We start from the raw sequence: 13,155 nt of genomic DNA, 5'->3' as shown, positions 1-13,155 counted from the left end.
GTAGTGTGTACTGCAGTGTAAGTCCTGACTGGTGAGGGTATAGACAGCTGTCTTCTGTAGTGTGTAGTGTAGTGTGTACTGCAGTGTAAGTCCTGACTGGTGAGGGTATAGACAGCTGTCTTCTGTAGTGTGTAGTGTAGTGTGTACTGCAGTGTAAGTGCTGACTGGTGAGGGTATAGACAGCTGTCTTCTGTAGTGTGTAGTGTAGTGTGCACTGCAGTGTAAGTGCTGACTGGTGAGGGTATAGACAGCTGTCTTCTGTAGTGTGTAGTGTAGTGTGTACTGCAGTATAAGTGCTGACTGGTGAGGGTATAGACAGCTGTCTTCTGTAGTGTGTAGTGTAGTGTGTACTGCAGTGTAAGTGCTGACTGGTGAGGGTATAGACAGCTGTCTTCTGTAGTGTGTAGTGTAGTGTGCACTGCAGTGTAAGTGCTGACTGGTGAGGGTATAGACAGCTGTCTTCTGTAGTGTGTAGTGTAGTGTGTACTGCAGTGTAAGTGCTGACTGGTGAGGGTATAGACAGCTGTCTTCTGTAGTGTGTAGTGTAGTGTGTACTGCAGTGTAAGTGCTGACTGGTGAGGGTATAGACAGCTGTCTTCTGTAGTGTGTAGTGTAGTGTGTACTGCAGTATAAGTGCTGACTGGTGAGGCTATAGACAGCTGTCTTCTGTAGTGTAGTGTGTACTGCAGAGTAAGTGCTGACTGGTGAGGGTATAGACAGCTGTCTTCTGTAGTATAGTGTGTACTGCAGTGTAAGTGCTGACTGGTGAGGGTATAGACAGCTGTCTTCTGTAGTGTGTAGTGTAGTGTGTACTGCAGTGTAAGTGCTGACTGGTGAGGGTATAGACAGCTGTCTTCTGTAGTGTGTAGTGTAGTGTAGTGTAGTGTTCACTGCAGTATAAGTGCTGACTGGTGAGGGTATAGACAGCTGTCTTCTGTAGTGTGTAGTGTAGTGTGTACTGCAGTATAAGTGCTGACTGGTGAGGGTATAGACAGCTGTCTTCTGTAGTGTGTAGTGTAGTGTGTACTGCAGTGTAAGTGCTGACTGGTGAGGGTATAGACAGCTGTCTTCTGTAGTGTGTAGTGTAGTGTGTACTGCAGTGTAAGTGCTGACTGGTGAGGGTATAGACAGCTGTCTTCTGTAGTGTGTAGTGTAGTGTAGTGTGCACTGCAGTGTAAGTGCTGACTGGTGAGGGTATAGACAGCTGTCTTCTGTAGTGTGTAGTGTAGTGTGCACTGCAGTATAAGTGCTGACTGGTGAGGGTATAGACAGCTGTCTTCTGTAGTGTGTAGTGTAGTGTGTACTGCAGTGTAAGTGCTGACTGGTGAGGGTATAGACAGCTGTCTTCTGTAGTGTGTAGTGTAGTGTGTACTGCAGTGTAAGTGCTGACTGGTGAGGGTATAGACAGCTGTCTTCTGTAGTGTGTAGTGTAGTGTGTACTGCAGTGTAAGTGCTGACTGGTGAGGGTATAGACAGCTGTCTTCTGTAGTGTGTAGTGTAGTGTGTACTGCAGTATAAGTGCTGACTGGTGAGGGTATAGACAGCTGTCTTCTCTGAAACACATGGAGTCTTTAACCACTGTGCATCTGATGTGAGCAAAATATATATATATATTTTTAAATGTATTAAACATTTATGAAACGCATAGTCATGTTTTGTAAATGATTAGTTAATCGTTTACTAATCAAATGTAAATGACTTATTACTGAATCTTCAAAACATACATAAAATAATGAACATATCACTTATTAATCATTTATGAATGCATAGTCATGTTTCGTAAATAATTTGTTAATCATTAACCAATCAATTGTAAATTACTTGTAACAGAATTTACAAAAAATACATAAAATGTTAGTATATCGCTTGCTAATATTTATGAATGTTTTGTAAATGATTAGTTCAGCATTAACTAACCACTTATAAATGACTTACAACTGAACGTTATTATAAAGTATTACCATGAGCAAGATTGAAACATCAAGTTCTCCTGTTTAAAATGATATATGGCACTTGATGCTGACTGCTATGATGGGTTAGAAAAACAAAGAAAAGAACAGGCGAGTCAGGTGCCCCCAAAATGTTCTAGGTCTTTAAGGGTTAACCAGTAGATGGCTACAGAGGACCGCTCATTAGCTCATTTGCCATTTTCACTCCCTTTTGTATTTATTTCATATTTTTTGTATTTATGTATTGTATTAATCGAACTTGTCTCTTACTGGGCACCGTGGATTTAAAATGTTTATCTTGCATTTGTATTGCATTGCATTTGAATTAACTGATTGTTGAAAGTAACTGACAAACTGATGGAACAACATTCCCTATTGTGTTCCCTAAATCTAATGTTCTCATTACATACAGTACAGAGAGTTTTGAAAAGTACTACTTACTTTTGGATAATAATACCGTAGAGATTCAACATTTAAAAACCAAATCTTATGATTACATTAGCCAACATAATAAACTGTTTTTAAACAATGACTGCCTAAAGGAAACATTCAAATCCACAAAATCAGGGTTTGAATGAATGACTAGTGCTGTTACAAATGATCAGTTACAAGTTTGCTATTTTACCACTTATGAAAGAAATACCCAAGCAATAAAAGTTTTTAAAAACTTACATGCAGCACCATTTGAGAGAACAACGGTGAGTGTGAGAACGGTTACGTAAAGCTCCATCTTGATAGATGAGAGAAGAACAAACATCAGAGAAATATTTAAGGCGAAAAACTAGGTATTGTTTCCTCTCAGGGCTTTTATACACTCAGAGATTGACTAGACATTGTGACGCTGCTGTATCTAGGAGGAATATTTCCTCTTTCAGCTGTCAATCTGCTGTCTAATCCCCCCATGTCATCCAAGATGTCCATGTCTTTCTTTCTTCAGTCGAAAATAAATGGTTTTTGAGGAAAAACTTCCAGGATTTTTCTCCATTTTATGGACTTCAATGACAACCAACTATTCAATTGTTCAAAGAAGGTTCAAATGTCCGTCTCAATATAGCTTCAAAGGCTCGACACAATCCCAGTCGAGAAATAAGGGTCTTTTCTAGCGAAACGATCAGTCATTTAAAAAAAATTTTTATATATATATATATATATATATATATATATATATAGAGAGAGAGAGATAGATAGATAGATAGATAGATAGATAGATAGATAGATAGATAGATAGATAGATAGATAGATAGATAGATAGATAGATAGATAGATAAATACACGCACACACATACTTTTTAACTACAAATGCCCGTCTTGTACCATCTCTGAGATGAGCCACGTATTACATCATTACGTTGGAAAGGTCACGAAGCAAAATAATAATAATAATAATAATAATAATAATAAATTAAAACAAAGATGTTGGACGATTTTGAAGTTGGAGGAGAAAATGAGATGGGATTTTTTGCCCTTCCCTACCTTTTTGAAACGGAGTACACAGACAAATAACTTAGATGACATGATGCGTGACCTTTCCAACTGATGATGCAATACGTGGCGCATCTCAGAGATGGTACACGACGGGCATTTGTGAATGCGCCCACTCGCATATTGCCTTTCCAAACAAAAAGTGACTTACAAAATTTAAATCAATGTATTGTTTTATGTGAATGATTAGGCAGGATGATTTTCACATCATTTTGAAGAAAAAACTCTAGGCGACAAAATGCATTATTCAAAAGTCTTGTTGACACATATTTAGTATGTGTTTTGTGGCCTTATTTCAGAAACTTTCATTTTTATTTTTTTCAATAACCATGCATAAACATTATTCTCTCAAAAATACAAACATGTACATACATGTTGCTCAAATATTATGGCAGCCATCTTTGTGCAAAATAGAGTGTAATTATACAGGGTTCTCAAGTCTCACGCATTGGCCGTGAGACACACGCAATTCAACCAGTTCACACGCTCACACGCCACACCGTGTATTTCTCACGCTGAAAAGGCAATGCCAACAAGTTGTCCTGCAAGCTTTATATATAACGTTGTATACGAGGCGCGGGCACACAAAGTTAAGTTTCCTGCCGCCAGCACGTATCTCTGCCAGATTGCGTTCGTTAATAGGCAACATAGATGCGCGAACACACGGAAATTGACGGAACATTCTCGGCCACCGTACGTTCGTTACTAGGTAACCAACAACATCGCGCGAACACACGTCGTGATGATGGAGAAAGGTAAGTTGGAAGAAAGCTCGTCTAACAATTTTAGGCTAGAACATTTAATATATAGCCCATCGTATACATTATTATTATTATTATTATTGATGCAGTCAAAAACTCTTCAACTTTGCAACCAGGCAGAAGCTTTGGCTCAGTTTGGCTAGCTTACATTATCTGAAACTAAGGGAAATGTTAGTGGGTATGGGAAGGAATTGTATTTCTTCATTTTATTTTAAATAAATTTAAATTTATTTATTTTATTTTATTTTAAATTATATATTATACTGTATTAATAGTATTTCTAGTTACATTAAGGCTACATACGTATTAAAGCAGAGTGCTCTGGGTAATATATATCCTGTCAAAACATACATTAATCATTGCAATTGCATTTGTATTTTTCAAACGCTGACAACACAAAACATTTCATAAGCTGGAGTGTGTACTCTTGTGTGTACACACACACACACACACACACACACACCTTAATAATACTCTAATATGTAATTTGTTCACAATGTCCCACCACACAATAAATCATTATACCGTTTCGACTAGACACATTCAAAATGCAAAAATATTTGTTTTTCCAAACTGTTTGGAGCAATTTATTATATTTTTGTAATTTTTGTGTAACTTAATTGTAATTTTGAAATATAACATTAAAGAGTATATTTGATGTGATGAATTGCTCTGTCATTTATTAGATTTACCAACTGTTATAATTTCAATTTGTGCTGGTTAATTATGAACAATGGGTAAAATTGGGGGGCGGGGACAGGTGGGGGCGGGGCTCCATTAGGCTCCTCCCCCAACCACATGTGATCTCACTCCAAGCTTTTGATAAAACTTGAGAACCCTGAATTATACCTTTGCCATTAATATGTTTATAAGCAACTGAAAAAAGCACAAATGTCAGGGCATGTCAAAACATCTCAAGGACCCCAAAAACACCTTAGACCCCAGAGGGTTAAAAATTATACTTGTGTATTGACTCGGAAGTATGCAGGCGTATTTTTGTCGGTTACCATGGTGAATCATAATTTCAGAGCTCCATTGATCATGGCTTTTCACAGTCATGGTGCACGCGCATAACTCAGAGTCAACCTTCTAAGAGTCAATTACACTAACACAATCCAGCTGTTCTGAAACCAACAACTCAGAGTTTCCCATCTCAGGGTAAATCAACTCAGAGTTCTAGTTTTAACTCAGAGTTGGTTGAACCTCCTTATTGAAACAGGCCCCAGAACTCAATACGTGACACTTTTTTTATTGTAGATAATTTGCACTAATATAATGTAAAGGGGATAATATATAGAAAATCTAAGAAAATATGTGCAGTATATTGTTGGGGGCGTTGTGTGATGGAAAGAAAAGAGAATAAAAAAGATAGAGAAACAGCACAGTTAAGGCATGTTGTTCATGTTGAAGCTTTCCACCCCGAATCTGTTACAGAAAACAAAAGAGAAAAACAACCAGGACAAGTAAATTTACAGAAAAATCAAAAGGTTGTCATGGTCATTGTCAGAGGGGGCAACATATGTTTACAGCCAAATAAAGGGTTAGTTTTTTATTTTATTTCATCAAACGTGTGTAAAATGCTGGTGTTTAATGCAGTTGTTGATTATTAAAAATTTAAATGCTGGTCCATTGTTTTGATTAGTCTATTATGAAACTAAACATATAGCAAAATTGCTGTGGCCCAGATCCGACCCACACTTGACACTTTCATCTGGCCCACATACCCCGTGGAATGATGGTACTTGGGCGGTCTGCACCTGTTTGCCAGATTTGGGCCACAATCAAGCCATAGCAATGCCGCATGTCAGCCTAAAACAAATGAAGCAGAACTAGCCCACATCTGGGCAACAGTTCATTTTAATTCTGGCCCAGATCTAAAACCTTGCTCTGGCCCACATACCGCATGAAATGATGGCACTTGAGTGGTCCACTCCTGTTTGCCAGATTTGGGCCACAATCGAGCCATTGCAATGCCGCATGTCAGCCATAAACAAAACAAATGAAGCAGTACTGGCCCACATCTAGGCAACAGTTAATTTTGATTCTGGCCCAGATCTAATACCTTGCTCTGGCCCAAATACCGTGTGAAATGATGGCACTTGAGTGGTCCAGTCCTTTTGCCAGACCTGGGCCACAAGCAAGCCTTAGCAATGCCACACGTAAAAACTAGAACTGACCCTAATGTGGGCCACAGTTGATTTTTATTCTAACCCTCGTCTTTCCTACATTCCTCATGTGGCCCACATGCTGTTTGCCAGATTTAGTCCACAAGCAGGCCATTGCACAAGTCAAGTCAAATCACCTTTCTTTTTATGACACTTTATAGGTTGTTTCAAAGCAGTTTTATATATATGTATATATACTGCGGTCACATGCACATTTTATAACTTAATCTTAGAATATTTATTTTCCATTTGAATTGGTTAATTTAAAAATAGACATTTTAAGGTTTCGATAGATGTATTTCTCATGTCTGTGAGGAAAGTTCTAGCCGAGTTTTAGTTTATTTTCTGACGCGATCAGTTTCACAGAGACAAACATACTGATTGTTTTCTTTATTTTACAAAAGCAGAACGTTTAGTTATTGTGAGTGCACAAAAAAAAAATTTGTCAGTTTTGAATGAAGTATTAACCCCCTGAGGTCGGCTATCGCGCCGGCGCGATAGGCTCGTTTTTTTCCTTATCAGTGCAAAAAATAAATAAAAAAAGATTAATTTTTATCTTATATGCTTGTGTTATACATCAATCGATCCTGTTAAGTGTGTATTATTTTTGTGTATACTAACAATAAAAACAAAGTGTTGTGCTTTTTGCCAAATAAAGAAAAATAAACATGATGCGAGTTCTGCCTCCTCTCCGTCAGTGTAGTCCATTCTGAAACGCGTCCGAAAATGAACCATAACTCAGCGAATACTCAGTCAATCAGTCATACAGACACACAGGCATGAAGCTTGAATTATCTTCTTTTAAATGAAGTAATTTTTATAAAAAACAAATATTCACAGTTTATGTAATATGTATGCAAAGAGAGAGATGTCAGTCGTTCTCATCACAGCTCATTAAGTTTTAATGTGCTCCGCCCACAGAGAGCGCGCGCTATTCAAACGCAAATGTGAGGCGATCCATACAAACCTGTGAAACGCCCACATCAGCTGGATAACACACACCGCGAGTTCACTTTCAGACTTATGTACTTTACGATGCTGTGAGGAATAATACGATCTTGATAATAATCCTGGAAAATTTACCTCAGAAGTTCTGGAAGTATCATTTCGAGGAGCAAACGGATCCCGCTGAGGAATAGGTCAGTTCTATTTGCTTTGTTCTAATCTGAATGAATGAATGCACAGATGCGTGCTGTTGTGGTGGAGCTACTACAGCTGGCAAAAATACTGTTTAAATATGAATCGCGTTTCTGTGTATGAATGAATGAACGAACGCACAGATGCGTGCTGTTTTGGAGCTACTACAGCTGGCAAAAATACTGTTTAAATATGAATCGCGTTTCTGTGTATGAATGAATGAACGAACGCACAGATGCGTGCTGTTGTGGAGCTACTACAGCTGGCAAAGATACTGTTTAAATATGAATCGCGTTTCTGTGTATGAATGAACGAACGAACGCACAGATGCGTGCTGTTGTGGAGCTACTACAGCTGGCAAAAATACTGTTTAAATATGAATCGCGTTTCTGTGTATGAATGAACGAACCAACGCACAGATGCGTGCTGTTGTGGAGCTACTACAGCTGGCAAAAATACGGTTTAAATATGAATCGCGTTTCTGTGTATGAATGAACGAACCAACGCACAGATGCGCGCTGTTGTGGAGCTACTACAGCTGGAAAAAAGACTGTTTAAATATGAATCGCGTTTCTGTGTATAAATGAATGAACGAACGAACGCACAGATGCGTGCTGTTGTGGAGCTACTACAGCTGGAAAAAAGACTGTTTAAATATGAATCGCGTTTCTATGAATGAATGAAGGCACAGATGCGCGCTGTTGTGGAGCTACTACAGCTGGAAAAAAGACTGTTTAAATATAAATCGCGTTTCTATGTATGAATGAATGAACAGCTTTTATCAAACTCTACACTGTAAAAAATGATCGTAATTTTAACGGTAAAAGACTGTAAAAACGCTACAGTGAAAAACTGTTAATTGGTTAACAGAAAGTTTCCGTACTATATACAGTAAATAACTGTGATAGATCTAATGGTACATTTAATGTAATTTTACTGTAAAATACTGTTAAATTGACAGTTTTTGAAAGTGAAAAAGAACAACTCATTGTATAATTTACAGTGAAAAACCGTAAATTGACATTCCCACAATTCCCTGTGTGACACTTCACATTTGATGTATTTTTGTTGAAATAACTGTTTCTTCATAGTTTTCTTTGTTTTTTTCTAATCAGTTATGTACATTAGGGTTTTATGTTACATTTAATGTTGTTAAATTAATGTTTATTGCATTTTTTAAATTGCATGTGTGTTACCGTTATGGTGTTTAATGTTTGTGTGAATGACACTGTGCAGCTTAATCTATAGGATTAACTTTCTTGTGGAAGAGCTGCCTGTGATGAGCTTAGATTGATCATGTGACTATCATCACTGCTGTGATTGGTGGTTATCAGTGTATTATGGTACAAAACAGATATTATTACTTCAATAGGATGGTAAATTCACATTATATCAGATAATAAAATATGGTTTATTACTGTAAATTTTAAGTTAAGTCTGTAAAACCAATAACGGGTTGCTACCGTATTTTTGACGGTAAAGGTCTGGCAAACACAGCTGCCTGTTTTTTACCGTAAAAATCACGGTTAAATTTTTTACAGTGTATTGCTATACTGAGATGTGTAAAAATCGACTACAAAATCGGATAGATTATAAAGTTTTTACTGTAAAATACTGCCACATCAAATAAGCTTATAATTTTGCCAATTTCTTCTCATATGAATTGAATTACATATGATAAAATGTATACTTTAGTTTTTACAAAGAAAGATTACACTGGAAATATTGTTACAATTTTAAATGTTGTTGTAATTGTATAACCTTTAAAAAAAATAATAATAATAAAAAAATATATAAATAATAATAATAATATATATATATATATAGGATAGATGTAAACAAAATCTTAAAACGTCATTATAAGCCTTCTCTTTAAATAATTTTATTATGCTTTATTAGTGACACATTTGGGAAGAGAATATATTCCAAATCTGAAAATACAGTATGAGAACAATTAACTGCACAATTACTAGAAATGTTTACCTTGGATATTGTACAATTTGCAAGCACAATTTGTGGAAAAAACAACAACAACTGTGAACCAGTTATATCTATATTGTCCTTGCATTCTTGTGGCTCAGTCATTCACACACCTGAATGAAAGGCTCATTACGTATGCAGCATCATTATGCGGGCCCCATTGTCTCCTAAGGTGTGAATCCCGCCCACCCGCATATGGCCTTTCCAAACAAAAACTGTTTTACAAGATTTAAATCAATGTATTGTGTTATGTGAATGATTAGGCAGGATGATTTTCACATGATTTTGAAGAAAAAACTATAGGCAACGACATCCATTGGTCAAAAGTCTTATTGGCACATATTTAGTATGTGTTTTGTGGCCTTATTTCAGAAACTTTAGTTTTTTGTTTTTTCAAAAACCATGCATAAACATTATTCTCTCAAAAATACAAACATGTACATGCAAGTTGTTCACATATTATGGTAGCCCTGTTTGTGCTAAATAGAGTGTAATTACACCTTTGCCATTAATATGTTTATAAGCAACTGAAAAAAGCACAAATGTCAGGGCATGTCAGAACATCTCAAGGACCCCCAAAAAAACCCAGACCCCAGAGGGTTAATCTACTCTTGTTGCAAGACCAAAACTATAATAGATATAATAAAATGCTAATAGATAGCTTCCACACTCCACACAAACACTTGGATATGTGCCTAATAATAGGCTAGCACACATTTATCTAGATTAATGTGAGAGTGAGTGGCCATGTAAAGTTGCTACTACTTACATGTTTCAAATGAAAAGCCATATTTAAGGTCGATGGATGATAGGCGAACATTTAGATTTCGATAGTCAGTGTTGACGGTGTTCAGCCGGAACACCGGTTACATCACTTGCCCACTTGGACTGCGGATATACAAACCATAAGCAAGCAGCGTCTGATTCATTTTGATAACTTAAACTTCACTTTCTTCATTCCAGCGTTGTTAAAGCTGTTTCAGTGATGGTTTTTAAATCTTTGGAAAAGAGTGCATGTTAGCATGACCACAATTGACTCATTCATGGGAAATACTATAGGTTTAAATAAACCACAATTATCAATATACAGCATATACAATATATATGTTGTATATTGTATATGTTGGGAGGTCAAGCCAGTCAGAGGAGCGGCTAGTTAGCTGAAGTTGCGAATTAATCGTCGATAGAAATTGGCGAACCCCAGAAACCTCTATAGGGCCTTACGGGAATCTGGAGTTGGCCAATCTATCACAGCCTTAACCTTGTCAGGATCCATATGCACTCCCTCAGAGGAGATGATGTAACCTAGGAAAGGAACAGACTGCATGAAAAGCGCATTTCCCCGCCATGACAAAAAGCCCATTTTCTAGCAACCTCATAAGCACTCGTCTGATGTTCTGAACGTGTTCCTGGAGAGAAGAAGAAAAAATCAATATGTCATCCAGGTAGATATATATGAACTGGTCTACCATATCTCGCAGCATGTCATTGACGAGTGGTTGGAAAACCGCTGGGGAGTTGGACAGCCCAAACGGCATGACCAAATATTCAAAGTGACCCCTAGGGGTGTATGCAGTTTTCCATTCATCCCCCCTTCTGATGCGAACCAAATGATAGGCATTACGTACGTCCAGTTTCGTGAAGATAGAGGCTCCCTGCAACCGCTCGAAGGCTGAAGACATCAACGGCAAAGGATAAGTATTATTTACCGTGATGTTGTTCAACCCTCGGTAATCAATACACGGTCGCAGAGAGCCATCCTTCTTCCCCACAAAAAAGAACCCAGCCGGAGAAGAAGGACGGATGAACCCGGAGGCTAGAGAATCAGAAATGTATTTCTCCATGGCCTCCCTTTCTGGAACAGAAAGCGGATAAAGCTTGCCCTTAGGCGGAGACTTACCTGGGAGTAAATCTATAGCACAGTCATAGGGACAATGCGGAGGAAGAGAAGCAGCATGGGACTTACTGAACACTTCCTTCAGGTCGAGGTACTCTGCGGGCACGTTTGACAAATTCACGGACTCCTTCTGCAAAACAGAACTAGACACAGACGAACAAGCAGACACTAGACAAGATGCATAACATTGAGTGCTCCAAGATGACACTGAATTGTGGCCCCATTCAACCCTCGGACTGTGCTGTACCAGCCATGGATGACCAAGGACCATGGGGGTCAGAGGAGAGTCCAGAAGGAGGAATGAAAGTTGCTTAGTATGATTGCTAGATGTGATAAGTGTCAGGAGGTCGGTGGTGAGAGTTATGTCGTGGAGTTCTTGACCGTTAAGTGCGTTTACAGAAATCTTGTTCTTGAGTGGTGTGATGGGTAACTGGAGTTTGCGAGCCAAGGCTAAGTCCATAAAATTACCTTCGGCCCCCGAGTCTAGAAGTGCTTGGCAATGGTGGGACCGGGTTGCCCATAGCAATCTTACCGGGAGGAGAGTTGAAGATGAGGTCTTATCCATGGAGATCTCGCCCGACAGTAGCCTCATACTTACTGCCGGGCCTGGTCTTTTACGGGACAGGTGTTCAGGAAATGTCCAGCTCCGCCGCAGTAGAGACATAGTCCTCTTGATCTCCGTCTAGCTCTCTCCTCCCGGGTAAGCAGAGCTCTACCCACCTGCATGGGTTCGTGATCTAAGACGGGGCTGGTCGTATCGCTGCCACTGGATTGAAGGCTTTCAAAACTCCTGGGGACCAAGGTCGTGCTTGTCCGTTGCTCCAGACGATGAAAGCGATAATCCACCCATAGGGCCAGCTCAATCAGAACATCTAGGCTTCTTGGAAGATCCAAAGTGTATATCTCCCTCTGGATATGGTCAGCCAACCCATGCAGGAACATGTCCCACTGCGCTTCCTCGTTCCAGTGGCACTCGGCCGCAAGGGTGCGGAACTTGATCGAATAATCAGAAACGGATTGGTTACTCTGGCGAAGATCCGCAAGTTGTCGAGCTGCCTCTCGTCCCGCGATCAAAAACCGATAGTGCTTGGAACGAGGAACAGCACTGATGCTTATTCTCCCACACCGCAGTTCCCCACAGAGCCGCACGCCCAGACAATAGTGTGAGCACGAAAGCCTCCTTTGACTGTTACGTGCAGAAAGTTTGTGGCTGGAGAGAGAAAAACATTGAGCATTTGGTTAGAAACGCTCTGCAAAAGTTCAGCTCACCAGAATATGGCTCAGGAGTAGGTAGACGTGGCTCCAGTTGGCGGCTGGAAGCTGGAAGAGTGGGACTAGCTAGATGTTGAAGCTGTTGGATGAGCTCGGACACCTGCGGTTCCAAGGCTTGTACAGCTCGTCCCGTAACGGTCAGGTTTTCCTCCTGGTGATCCATCCGTGCTATGCTTCGGGCCAAGAATTCACGCAGCTCAGGCATACTTGCTGAATCCATGTGTTGGTCAGATCGTTCTGTCATGGTCAATAAACGGTGGATTCAGTTGCAAGTAAAAACTCAGTTTATTGAATATATATGTGATCTGGAAGTAATAGTCCAAAGCAAGAATCCAGGAACAATCGCCCTTGGTAGCACAGGGACGCTGATGGAACAACCCGGTCAGTAGCTGTGGTGAAGGATGGTGGAATTCCGATGTGCTGGCTGCCAGGACTCGGGGACCCGAAGAACAGAACCTCCGTGGAAGGCAGAGTGAAGAAGACAGGAACACTGGATACAGGTGGGAACACTG

This window comes from Scardinius erythrophthalmus, assembly GCF_964197995.2.
Source record: "Scardinius erythrophthalmus genome assembly, chromosome: 13".
Lineage (NCBI taxonomy): Eukaryota > Metazoa > Chordata > Actinopteri > Cypriniformes > Leuciscidae > Scardinius > Scardinius erythrophthalmus.
The sequence above is the reverse complement of the archived record's forward strand: the minus strand, read 5'-3'. Positions refer to the sequence as shown.